General features: G+C 36.9%; 2 non-coding genes across 2 annotated transcripts; one reads left to right on the top strand and one right to left on the bottom strand.

The window, feature by feature from the left end:
- Positions 1–4,213: 4,213 nt before the first annotated feature.
- On the bottom strand, positions 4,214–4,320 carry LOC122087181. The gene has a single exon (XR_006142688.1). It is a non-coding gene; the product is annotated as a small nucleolar RNA R71 (small nucleolar RNA).
- A 9,313-nt stretch (positions 4,321–13,633) lies between these two features.
- Positions 13,634–13,740, top strand: LOC122087161. The gene has a single exon (XR_006142679.1). It is a non-coding gene; the product is annotated as a small nucleolar RNA R71 (small nucleolar RNA).
- Positions 13,741–14,088: the final 348 nt, after the last annotated feature.

Below are 14,088 nucleotides of genomic sequence, written 5' to 3'. Positions count from 1 at the left end.
TTCCCATAAATTAAAAAGCCATCCATAAATACTTCTAAGAATTTTTCGACCATGTCAGAAAAGATGCTCATCATGCATCGTTGGAACATAGCAGGGGCATTACAAAGCCCAAAGGGTATACGCCTGTAAGTAAATGTTCCATATGGGCATGTAAAAGTGGTCTTATGTTGGTCCTCTAATGCAATTGAGATCTGGTTATAGCTGAATATCCATCAAGAGACCAATAGTATTCATGGCCAGCTAACCTATCTATCATCTGGTCAATGAATGGCAATGGGAAGTGGTCCTTCCAGGTTACCACATTAAGTTTCCTGTAGTCTATGCACACTCTCCACCCTGATTGGACACGGGTTGGAATTAGTTCATTATTGGAATTGGGAACTATAGTCACCCCAAACTTCTCAGGCACAACATGAACTGGGCTTACCCATTGGTTGTCAGAAATAGGATAAATTATTCCATGATCCAAGCACTTTAGGATCTCTTTTTTAATGGCTTCCATCATCATAGGGTTAGCTCTTCTTTGGGGTTCTGTGGATGGTTTGGAATCCTCCATAAGATATAAATGATGTTGCACAATAGAAGGGCTTATAATCTTGATATCAGTCATGGTCCAACCCAGGGCTTCCTTATTATCTTTTAATACTTTAAGTAACTCCTCTTCCTGGATAGAAGTCAAATTTAAAGAAATTATTAAAGGAAGGTCAGGGCTTAGGAATGTATACCTCAAATTAGATGGCAACTCCTTAAGATCTAGCTTAGGTGGCTCAACTATGGAAGGTTTAGGAATGAAATTGGAAAGGGGTCCTAAGGGCTCCACAGGTGTGTGAAAACTCAAGACTTCAGAAAAGAAATTTGCACTATCATCATCCAACTCATCCATACACTCTTGAAATTCTGAATCAAAATCAATATCAAAGTTGGTAATTAAATCATCAAAAAAATCCAGAGAATCCTAAGCATATTGATCTCTTCTTCCATATGTGGTGCTTGCCTATCCTAAATATGTTGAACTCAACAGTTTGGTTACTAAAAGATAACCTTAGGAAACCATTCCGGTAGTTAATTAATGCATTACTAGTAGCCAAGAATGGTCTTCCTATAATTATTGGGATCTCATCCTTGGTTGAGAAGGGCTTGGTATCTAACATAATGAAATCAACAGAGAAAATAAATTCTCCCTTCCTATAGTAAGACATCCTCAACCATCTCTTTAGGAATCTTAACAAACCTATCGGCCAACTGAAGAGTAGTTCCAGTGGCTTAAATTCTCCCAATTCTAGTTGCTTGTACACATGGTAAGGTAAAAGATTCACACTTGCACCAAGGTCAAGTAAGGCATGCTCAATGTAGGGGTTGCCTATAATACAAGATATGGTAGGGCTCCCTGGATCCTTATACTTGGCTGCTTGATGAGCACATTTATGTGTGAAATCTAGTAGTAAAACATGCATTTTACATATTTAGAATTGAGCCACCTTGGGTTTTACTCTCTTTTTGCAGGTTTTATATTTTTAAGGCCTTAAGAACTATCGGGCACTATATCTCCAATTTTACATATAAAGAGGTCCTATTTCTTTTCATTGTTGCAAAGAGGACAAAATTTTGAGTAATATGGATGTGTTCAATTGCAAGTACACATTCGTTTGGTCAACCGTACAAGTGATTATTCTTTTCGGGTCAAAAAAAGAATAATGGATCAGAACTAAACCGAAATACAGAACCAGCCCATCTGCAATTATCCCAAGGGTATAAGGAATATTTCAAATGCCAACAAGGATCAATGGACCACATTCTTAAGTGATTGAAGAGTCATTTTTAGTATCAATAGCTACCTAGCGTAGTTGGTGAGTTGTGGTGTGTAAAACCCCTTGCTTATTAGGAGGTCTTAAGTTCGAACTTCTTAACTGCCATTTTGATGAGGTTTTTTTTAGAAGATTTTCTCTCTCCTAATCATCACTTATAGGAGGTCGGCCAAGATAGTTGTGCACAAGTTTGAAGAAGAGAGAGAGAAAAAAGAGGAAAGAAGAAAAAAAAGAAAAGAAAAGATAAGGGTATGGGTGGAATTTTTCATTAAAATAGAATATTGTCTAAATCCAAGCAAGAACAATAGGCCAAAGGGGGTTTTTTGTGCAAGAAGAGAGAGAAAAATAGAAAAAGGGAGAAAAAATAAGGAGAAAAAGGTAAGAAAAATCATGGGAGATCTCTCTCCACACGTTTTCTCTCTTCTCTCTCCTCCACTTCATCAACAAGATAAAAAAAAATCTTTTTTTTTTAAAAGCTAAAATCGTCAGCTTCCCTCCCCCATTCTCTATATAATAAAATTAACACAAGGGGAGGAGGGACTTGATTATTCTTCTAGGGTTTTGTTTTTTAGTTGCTCTATCTTTTTCTCTAGTTTTCTCTTTCTCTAGCTCTAGTTCTAGGTTTATGCTTTAAATACTTTTGTAAGTTCTTTTTATTCAATTAATGCAAGCACTTTTGTTTTTGATTCAGTCTTTTATGTTTATGATTTATGCAATTTAGTTATAATTTTTACAGTTATAGTTCTAGTCTTAGATCCAGTTGACAAGATCACGAGCCGTGGAGCATCTCTTTTTTTTTCAAGATTTGTTTTCTTCAAGCCTAGAAATTTCATATTTGGTTCATTCGAGATCTGGTTTTTAGGGTTGGCAGTATCTCAAATCACCCAAGCTTTCAAGTTCAAGCATTGATTCAGGTAGGTAGGCTTCTTCAATAGTCTTCTCTCCTCCCTCTCATTCCCTCTTTTGGCTACACTTTATTTCTTAATTTAGGATTTTAATTGCAGTTGTTATAATATTGCTTTCCCTTTCCCCAAGGTTCATGGCTAGTGTATGTGTTGGCTTTGCCCCTCCTAGCCATAGAACCATCAATTTATTGTTTTTATTTTAATAGTCTCCCTTTCCCTAAAGCCAAGTAGAGTAACCCTTGTAAAAGTGACTCTCTGGTCAAGTAGGGAAGCTCATATTATGATGCATCCCTCGGGCTAAGTAGAAAAACCTACTTGTGAGTCTCTCTCTAGCTTTATCCCTTTTCTTTTACTTTATTTTTAATTCAGCATTTTTTTCCTTTATTTTTTTTAATTACTTAGGTTGTCTATTTTCTGTTATTTATTTATTTAATTTTAATTATGTGGCGTGTGTCTTTAAATTCTTAGATGACGAATGGTTAGGATGTTATTTTAAATACATATGTTTAGGACGGTAATTAGAATTAGATCACAACCATTAATCGATTCACTTTCATATTGTTAAAAAGAATAATAATAAAGTGACTACTCTCCCTGTGTTCGACCTATAGCTACACAAATCCATATGCTTGCAGTTACATTTTAAAATCTCAAACAAGTTTTTGGCGCCATTACCAGGGAGACAGTTCCATATTATTTTTTGCTTTCTTTTAGTAAATCGGAGTGCTTTGTTTGCTTTGTTTTGTTTTTCCTTTGCCTTTATTGAATTCCTAAAAAGATCAACTTACAATAATAGTTGTATCAGTGGAGGTCGCCATGCCTCACAGTACGATAAAGACAGGTTTCGCCCTATAGCAGTACCTTAGGAATTAGCCTAAGCAACCCCAAATCCCTACCGGTAAGCTCCCAAAAAGCCAAAAAAAATCCAAAAAAATAAAAAAAAAATCATAAAAAAAAGTTTTTTTTATCTATTCTTTTGTGCTTGTCTTACTCTAGTTATGGGTAGTTTTTTGTTGCATGAGTGTTAGGTGGGTACGTAATACTAAGAATCAGTTAGAAAGAAGAGATCCAATAAATAGTGATCCTATACGTTTTCTCTCTTTAAAACCCTTTAATATGGGAGATCAACAGCAAAACCCTCCACCTAAATCTCTAAAAGATAGGTTCTACCCTGCTAGAATAGTCCAACCTTCCTGCATAGTTCTACCACAAGCCCAGGGTAATAATTTCAAACTCAAGTCTCAATACATCACTATGTTGTCCCACTTCCATAGGTTGACCTCTGAGGATGCAAACTTATTTCTAAGGGAATTTGAAGGGGTATGTATTCTAATTAAGATCCAACAGCTTTCTGATGATACTGTTAAGCTTAGGTTTATCATTTTTGCATTAAAAGACCAAGCTAAGAAGTGGTTATATGAGTTACCCACAAATTCCATAACCTTATGGAAACAGTTCATAGTTGTCTTCCTTAAGAATTTTTTCCCAACTCATAAGACCAATAAGCTTAGAAGTGATATCCTTCAGTTTAGGCAAAAGCCTAGTGAGTCATTTTCCAAACTTATGGAGAGATTCAAGGATCTACTCCAAGAATGCCCTCACCATGGCCTAAACTTATGGCATTTATGTCAAATAATTTATGAGGGTATTGATTACCCAGCTAAACAAATGATAGAGTCTATGTGCCTTGAGGGCTTCACATCCTTTACAGATGAAGGAAAGGCATGGGAATTCATACTTGACTTAGCTGACAAAACCCGTGAGTGAGAATCAACCCAAGAGAGTGAAAGAACCATAGGAGGGAAAGGATATTTTGTGGATGAGATAGTAGCCAAGGAAGCCCATTTGGACAGCCTAATAAAAAGGATTGAGGCTATTGTTCCTAGAGAGCCAACATCAGTCAATTTGATTAAGATTTGTGCTTGGTGCCAGTCCCCTGGACATGTCATAGAAGAATGCCCCAACACCTCTGGGGGCACTTCTAGTGATAGTGTTAATGCCTAATACCAGAATAATCCATATAGTAACACCTACAATCTAGGATAGAGAAATCACCCAAATTTCTCCTGGAATAAGGGCAACCAAGTAGGGCCTTCCAATTTTCATAATCAAAGTCAACCTAGACCCCAAAGGCCTCCCTTTAGACAACAATATTTTTCCCAAAATACTTTTCCTAGGTCAAATGTAGGACCTCAGGCTAGTTTTCCTAGGGCCCCTCTCCTATCATCTTATTAGCAACCCCCTAGGTTTACTAACACTGGAGAGGCAAGTAGAATAAGTGACTTAGAAAAAAATATGGCCCTCCTCATGACAAGCCATCAAAATCATACGAGAGAACTCACCCAAGTTGTCTCAATTATGCATGAGAGGGAGAAAAGAATTTTACCCAGTCAACCACCCTAGGCATCATTAGCTTGTTAGTTCACAAGCACCAACTAATGCACCACTGAATATAGTACAAGGTCAGACCCAACAAGGGCCCTCTAATCAATGTAATGTTGTTTATGCGCTTAGGAGTGGTAGAGAGTACCAACAGAGTGTTCCTAAATCTTTCCCATCTATTACTCCTGTTAACTCTCCTTTAGTTGAGGACACAAGTGTGCCTCTTGTTCCAGGTTCGTCTGATGAACCTAAAGATTCTTTTAAAATTAAAGATGATTTGGTTGAGGAAACCAAAAATGATTCTTCTGAAAAATGGCAAATCCCTAACAGTCCTTTTGTTCCTCCTATCCCATTTCCTGATCGTTTGATAAATAAAAAGAAGATTATTTCCATGGATAAAATTTTAGAACTCTTCAAAAAGGTAGAAGTGAACATCCCTCTTTTGGATGCCATATCTCAGATCCCTGTCTATACAAAGGTACTGAAAAATTTGTGTACTGACAAACGTATCACTAGTGTGCCCAAAAAAGCATTCTTGACAGGTAACATTAGTTCTATAATTACTCAGCCTATAGCAGCCAAGTATAAGGATCCAGGGAGCCCTACCATATCTTGTATCATAGGCAACACCTACATTGAGCATGTCTTACTTGACCTTAGTGCAAGTGTGAATCTTTTACCTTATCATGTTTATAAGCAACTAGGATTTAGAGAATTGAAAGCCACTAGAACTACTCTTCAATTGGCAGATAAGACTGTTAAGATTCCTAAAGGGATGGTTGAGGATGTCTCACTAAAGGTGGGAAAATTTATTTTCCCTGTTGATTTCATTATCTTAGATACCAAGCCCTTCTCAACCAAGGATGATATCCCAATAATTCTAGGAAGACCATTCTTGGCTACCAGTAATGCATTAATCAACTGTCGGAATGGTTTCCTTAGGTTATCTTTTGGCAACTAAACTGTTGAGTTTAATATGTTTAGGATAGGCAAGCAACCACATATAAAAGAAGAGATCAATATGCTTTAGGATTTTCTGGATTTTTCTGATCATTTAATTGTCAACTTTGATATTAATTTTGATTCAGAATTTCAAGAGTGTATGGATGAGTTGGATGATGATAGTGAAAATTTATTTTCTAAAGTCTTGAGTCTTCACACACCTATTGGGCCCTTAGGAACCCTTTCCAATTTCATTCCCAAACCTTCCATAGTTCAGCCCCCTAAGCTAGATCTTAAGGAGTTGCCATCTAATTCAAGGTGTGTTTTCCTAGGGCCTGACCAGACTCTCCTTGTAATAATTTCTTCAAATTTGACTTCTAGCCAGGAAGAGGAGTTACTTAAAGTGTTAAAAGATAATAACAAAGCCCTAGGTTGGATCATGGCTGATATCAAGGGTATAAGCCCATACATCTTATGGAGGATTCCAAACCATCCACAGAACCCCAAAGAAGAGCTAACCCAGTGATGATGGAAGCTATAAAGAAAGAGACCCTAAAGTGCTTGGATCATGGAATAATTTATCCTAACTCTGACAACCAATGGGTAAGCCCAGTTCACGTAGTGCCTAAGAAGTCTGGGGTGACTATAGCTCCCAATGCCAATAATGAACTAATTCCAACCTGTGTCTAATCAGGGTGGAGAGTGTGTATAGACTACAGGAAACTTAATGTGGCAACTTGGAAGGACCACTTCCCATTGCCATTCATTGACCAGATGTTAGAGAGGTTAGCTGGACATGAATACTATTATTTTCTTGATGGATATTCTGGTTATAACTAGATCCTAATTGCTTTAGAGGACCAACATAAGACCACTTTTATATGCCCATATGGAACATTTGCTTACAGGTGTATGCCCTTTGGGCTTTACAATGCCCCTGCTACATTCTAACGATACATTATGAGCATCTTTTCTGACATGGTCAAAAAATTCTTAGAAGTATTTATGGATGACTTTTCAATTTATAGAAATTCCTATTGTGAGTGTCTTCATCATCTTTCCTGAGTTTTGAAAAGGTGCATATCTAAGAATTTGATTTTGAATTAGGAGAAATGTCATTTCATGGTTAAATCTAATATTGTTTTAGGCCATGTAATATCCAAGGAGGGAATTAGAGTAGATAGAGCCAAAGTGGATTTAATTGATAATTTACCACTTCCTCAATCTGTTAAGGACGTTTGGTCTTTTCTAGGGCATGCAAGCTTCTACAAAAGGTTTATTAAGAACTTTAGTCAGTTAGCCCAACCTGTCACTTCATTACTTTCCAAAGATCAAACTTTTGAGTTCTCTAAAGAGTGCCTAGAATCCTTCAAACAACTTAAGAAGGAGTTGACAAATGCACCCATTGTTCAACCACCTATTTGGATTGACCATTTTGAACTGATGTGTGATGCTTCGGATTTTGTCATAGGAGTGGTTTTGGGTCAAAGGATTAATAAGTTGCCCATTTTCATTTACTATGCTAATATGACCTTAAATGATGCACAACTCAATTATACAACCACTGAAAAAGAATTTTTAGCTGTTGTGTTTGCATTAGAAAATTTTTTCAGTCTTACTTAGTTGGTTCACATGTGGTGGTGTATACTGATCATTCTGCTCTCAGATACTCAGTCCAGAATAAGGATGCCAAATCCCGTCCCATTAGGTGGGTTTTACTTTCACAAGAGTTTGATTTAGAAATTAAGGATAAAAAAGGAGTTGAAAACCTAGTTGCAGACCATTTATCCTAGCTTCCCAATTCCTTGACTGTCGATTCTCCAATCAACGAGAACTTTCCAGATGAACAATTATTTGTAATGTCCAGTGAACCATGGTTTGCTGACATTGTCAACTTCTTAGTTTCAAGTGTGACTCTGGATCATTGGTCCATCCAAGATAAGTATGGATTTCATTCTCAAGTTAAGTACTTTTTCTAGGATGATCCTTATTTGTTTAAGATATGTCCGAATTAGATTATCCGACGATGTGTTCCTGATCATGAGCAACATTCTATTCTTTCTTTTTGTCATGATCATGCATATGGTGGACACTTTGGACCTAAGAAGACTGTCGTAAAGGTTCTCCAATGTGGATTTTATTGGCCCACCCTTTTTAGAGATGCTTTTGATTTTTACAAGGCTTATCCCGCTTGTCAGTCTTTTGGTCGTATCAATAAGAGAAACATGATGCGCCTCAACCCTATTTTGATAGTTGAGATCTTTGATGTATGGGGCATCGATTTTATGAGACCATTCCTTAATTCCTTTGGAAATTTATACATATTTTTGGTCGTTGATTATATTTTTAAATGGATAGAGGCCATCCAGTTTCTCAAAGAGAACATTTTTTCCCGCTTTGGTGCACCACGTGCAATAATTAGTGATAGGGGTACTCATTTTTGTAATCGATCTTTTGAGGCCTTAATGAAAAAGTATGAGATCACCAATAAGTTATCTACCCCTTATCACCCCCAAACTAGTGGCCAAGTGGAGGTGTCTAATTGGCAGATCAAACAAATTTTGGAGAAAACTGTTAATCCCAACCGTAAGGATTGGTCCCTTAAGCTCATTGATGCCCTGTGGGCCCATCGGACTGCATTCAAAACCGATCTATGTCAGTTTTCCTTCCGTTTGGTGTATAAAAAAGCTTGTCACTTACCAATTGAGTTGGAGCATAAGGCCTTTTGGGCCATCAAGAAGCTCAACTTTGATTTGTCTAATGCGGGAATTCATTGTAGGCTCCAACAATCTGAGTTGAAGGAACTTAGGAATGATGCCTATGAAAGTTCTAGGATTTACAAGGAAAAGACCAAAGCTTTCCATGATAAGCACATTCTGCGTAAATTTTTTACAATTGGTGATAAGGTCTTATTGTACAACTCTCAATTGCATCTTTTTCCTGGTAAGCTTAGATCCTGATGGGATGGACCGTTTATTGTCCATAATGTATATCCCCATGGGGCTCTGGAGATTCTGAATCTAGGAATAAGGGTAATTTTGAAGGTTAATGGTTAGCGTTTGAAATCGTTCTTCGAGTTTTCTACTACTGGTAGTGAAGAGGTCATGGATCTCTATGAACCTCTTTATACTGATGACTAACTTTTAATCAGGTATGACCCCTTGCATTGTCTTCGTTTTTAATTCTTTTCATGCATTGAGGACATTGCATGACTTAAGTGTGGGGGAGGGAAATCAGTTTTTGCTTTTTTCACTTTGTTTTATTTGTTTTTCTTTTTATTTTTTTGAGCTTGTTAAAGGATGAAGTCCTACTTTGGCTTTTGGCTAATGATCATACCATTCGGTTGCTTGATGTATGAAAATAAAATTTTGATCAAGGTACCCATTTTGAACTATAATAACCCTGTTGAGAAGAAAGAAACAAGTATGTGCCTTGAGATGGGACTTTCTTTTAAAAAATAAGAGACCCTTGTTTTTTGGTGTTGGACCAGATGTAAGTTTGTGGGTTCCTTGTACTTTTTATTTGGAGTTGAGATATTCTTTTTAATTTGGCATGAGTTGACAAATGTACAATTTTAAATGAAGTGTGAAGTGCGGTATAAAGAAAAATAAAAGTTGATTCCCTTAGAACTAGAAGTGTCATTACGCCTCAGGAAGCGTGGTATCTTGATCGAAATTCCTTGGGAGGAAACTTCTGAAAGAACTCTAGCATCACTGTCTTTGTGGGTTTATGCGAAAAGCGAAGCTACATAGTAACTTAGGTCTCTGGTGTTTACTCTACCATGTTACTTAGGCCAAAAGTAGTGGAGTAGAATAGAGTTTATTAACTGAAAAAAGGAGAAAAAAAATGTGCAAATGTCATTAATGCTAGGTAACATGTTTGGTCAAAAACACTCCAACGCCTTAGTCATTGGTTCCCTATTTTTTCACAAGTGGTTTTGCCTTAAGATAAAGATGTTTTAGAAGAGACGAAGTGAGTTTTAAATAAAGAAATATGCTAGTGCTTGGAATTGATAAAGGATAATAAAGTTCAAGTGTGGGGGCCCTTATAAGGGGAATTATTTTTGCTCCGGATCGGTGTGGCCCTTACCTTTCGCCAAGATTAGGATTTGTTTATTCTGAATTTTGGGTGTATATTCACTGTAAACACCCACGAGACACAACTCGTTCACTAGGGGTGACCTAGGGGTTTAAAGGCTTGTTGCACATGCTTAGTGCAACCGTGATTCCTACGAAAGTGAGTTAGGTTTTTTGTTTTTATTCTTTTTCTTTTTGTTTTGCTCGAGGACTAACAAAGTTTAAGTGTGGGGCAATTCTGATGAGCACATTTATGTGTGAAATCTAGTGTAGTAAAACATGCATTTTACATATTTAGAATGGAGCTACCTTGGGTTTTACTCTCTTTTTGCAGGTTCTATATTTTCAAGGCCTTAAGGACTATCGGGAGCTATATCTCCAATTTTACACATAAAGAGATCCTATTTCTTTTCATGGTTACGAAGAGGCTGAAATTCTGAGTAAGTTGGATGTGTTCAATTGCAAGTACACATTCGTTTGGCTAACCGTACAAGTGATTATTCTTTTCGGGTCAGAAAAAGAATAATATCATAACTGAACCGAGATGCAGAACCAGCCCATCTGTAGTTGTCCCAAGGGTATAAGGAATATTTCAAATGCCAACAAGGATCGATGGACCACATCCTTAAGTGATTGAAGATTTGTTTTTGGTAACAACAACTACCTAGCGTAGTTGGTGAGTTGTGGTGTGCAAAACCCCTTACTTATTAGGAGGTCTCAAGTTTGAATCTCTTAGCTGCCATTTTGTTGAGGTTTTTTTAAGAATATTTTCTCTCTCCTACTTATGACTTAAAGGAGGTCGGGCAAGATAGTTGTACGCAAGATTGAAGAAGAGAGAGAAAATAAAGTGAAAAAATAGGAATGAAAAAAAAGAAAGGAAAAAAATGGCATGGGAAGAATTTCCCATTAAAATAGAATATTGTCCAAATCCAAGCAAGAAAAATCGGCCAAAGGGGGTTTCTTGTGCAAGAAGAGAGAGACAAATAGAAAAAGAGAGAAAAATATTGGAAGAAAAGGGCAAGAAAAATGTTGGGGGATCTCTCTCCACAAGTTTTCTCTCTTCTCTCTCCTCCACTTCATCAACAAGATAAAAAAAATCTTTTTTTTTTTTAGAAGCTAAAATCATTAGGTTCCCTCCCCCATTCTCTATATAATAAAATTAACACAAGGGGAGGAGGGACTTGATTATTCTTTTAGGGTTTTTTTTTTTAGTTGCTCTATCTCTTTCTCTAGCTCTAGTTCTAGGTTTATCCTTTAAACACTTTTGTAATTTCTTTTTATTCAATTAATGCAAGAACTTTTGTTTTTTATTCAATCTTTTATATCTATGATTTATGCAATTGAGTTGTAATTTTTAAAGTTATAGTTCTAGGCATAGATGTTGGTGACAAGATCACGAGCCGTGGAGCATCTCTTTTATTTCAAGATTTGTTTTCTTCAGGCCTAGAAATTTCAGATTTGGTTCATTCCAAATCTGGTTTTTAGGGTTGGCAGTAACTCAAATCACCCAAACTTTTAAGTTCACGCATTGATTCAGGTAAGTAGGCTTCTTCAATAGTCTTCTCTCCCCCCTCTCATTCCCTCTTCTAACTACCCTTCTTAATTTAGGATTTTAATTTCAGTTGTTATATTATTGCTTTCCCTTTTCCCCAAGGTTCATGGCTAGTGTATGTGTTGGATTTGCCCCTCCTAGCCATAGAACCATCAATTTATTGTTTTTATTTTAATTGTCTCCCTTTCCCTAAAGCCAAGTAGAGCAACCCTTGTAAGAGTGACTCTCTGGTCAAGTAGGGAAGCTCATATTATGATGCATCCCTCAGGCTAAGTAGAGAAACCTACTTGTGAGTCTCTCTCTAGCTTTATCCCATTTCTTTTACTTTATTTTTTTCCTTTATTGTTTTTTTTTAATTGCATGGGTTGTTTATTTTCAGTTATTTATTTATATAATTTTAATTGTGTTGCTTGCGTCTTTAAATTCTTAGATGACGAATGGTTAGGACATTATTTTAGATACATATGTTTAGGACGGTAATTAGAATTATATCACAGCCATTAATCGGTTCACTTTCGCATTGTTAAAAGAAAAAAAAATAAAGTGGCTGCTCTCTGTGTTCGACCCATAGCTACACTGATCCGTACGCTTGCGGTTACATTTTAATATTTCAAACACTGCTATAGGCTAAGTAATTATGGAACTAATGTTACCTGTCAAGAACGCTTTTTTGAGCACACTAGTGATGCGTTTGTGAGTGCACAAATCTTTACCTTTGCATAGGCGGGGATCTGGGATATGACATCCAAAAGAGGGATGTTCACTTCTACCTTTTTGAAAACTTCTAAAATTTTATCCATGGAAGCCGTCTTCTTTTTGTTTACTAAGCGATTAGGAAATGGGACAGGAGGAACATAAGGACCGTTAAAGATTTATCCTTTTTCAAAAGAATTATTTCTGATTTCCTTAACCAAATCATCTTTAATTTCAAAAGAATCTTTAGGCTCATTAGACAAACCTGGAATAAGAGGCACACTTGTGTCCTCAACTGAAGGAGAGTTAACAAGAGTAATAGATAGAGAAGATTTAGGAACACTCTGTTGGTACTCTCTACCACTCTAGAGGACATAAGCAACATTACATTGGTTAGATAGCCCTTGTTTGGTCTAATCTTATACTATATTCAGTGGTGCATTAGTTGGTGCTTGTGAACTAACAGGCTAATGATGCCTAGGGTTAGGCTCTGGTTGATTGGGTAAAGTTCCTTTCTCCCTCTCACACATAATTGAGATAACTTGGGTGAGTTCTCTCGTAAGATTTTGATGGCTTGTCATGAGGAGAGCCATATTTTTTTTTCAAGTCACTTATTCTACTTGCCTCTCCAGTGTTTATAAACCCAGGGGGTTACTGATAAGACGATAAGAGAGGGCCCTAGGAAAACTAGCCTGAGGTCCTACATTTGACCTAGGAAAAGTATTTTGGGAAAAAAATTATTGTGTAAAGGGAGGCCTTTAGGGTCTAGGTTGACCTTGATTATGAAAATTGGAAGGCCCTGCTTGGTTGCCCTGATTCCAAAAGAAATTTGGGTGATTTCTCCATCCTAGATTGTAGGTGTTACTATATGGATTATTTTAGTATAAGGCATTAACACTATCATTAGAAATACCCCCAGAGGTGTTGGGGCATTCTTCTAGGACATGTCCAGGGGACTGGCACCAAGCACAAATCTTAACCAAATTGACTGATGATGGCTCTCTAGGAACAATAGCCTCAATCCTCTTGATTAAGCTATCCAAATGGGCTTCCCTGGCTACTATCCCATCCACAAAATATCATTTTCCTCCTATGGTTCTTTCACTCTCTTAGGTTGATTCCCATTCACAGGTTTTGTCAACTAAGTCAAGTAAGAATTTCTATGCAGTTCTTTCGTTTGTAAAGGATGTGAATCCCTCAGGGCACATAGACTCTATCATTTGATTAGTTGGGTAATCAATACCCTTGTAAATTATTTGACATAAATGCCATAAGTCTAGGCTATGGTGAGGGCATTCTTGGAGTAGATCCTTGAATCTCTCCATAAGTTTGGAAAAGGACTCACTAGGCTTTTGTCTAAACTGAAGGATATCACTTCTAAGCTTATTGGTCTTGTGAGTTATGAAAAACTTCTTAAGGAAGACAACTGTGAACTGTTCCCATGAGATTATGGAATTTGTGGGTAACCCATACAACCACTTCTTAGCTTGGTCTTTCAATGCAAAAGGGATAAACCTAAGCTTAACAGCATCATCAGAAAGCTATTGGATCTTAATTAGAACACATACCTCTTCAAATTCCCTTAGAAATAGGTATGTATCCTTAGAGGTCAACCCATACAAGTGGGGCAACATAGTGATGTATTGAGATTTGAGTTCAAAATTATTACCCTGGGCTTGTGGTAGAACTATGCAGGAAGGTTGGGCTGTTCTAGCAGGGTAGAACCTATCTTT

The sequence above is a fragment of the Macadamia integrifolia genome, chromosome 1 (genome assembly GCF_013358625.1).
Source record: "Macadamia integrifolia cultivar HAES 741 chromosome 1, SCU_Mint_v3, whole genome shotgun sequence".
Taxonomy (NCBI): domain Eukaryota; kingdom Viridiplantae; phylum Streptophyta; class Magnoliopsida; order Proteales; family Proteaceae; genus Macadamia; species Macadamia integrifolia.
Note: the sequence above shows the minus strand (reverse complement) of the source record. Positions and strands in the feature narration are given on the sequence as shown.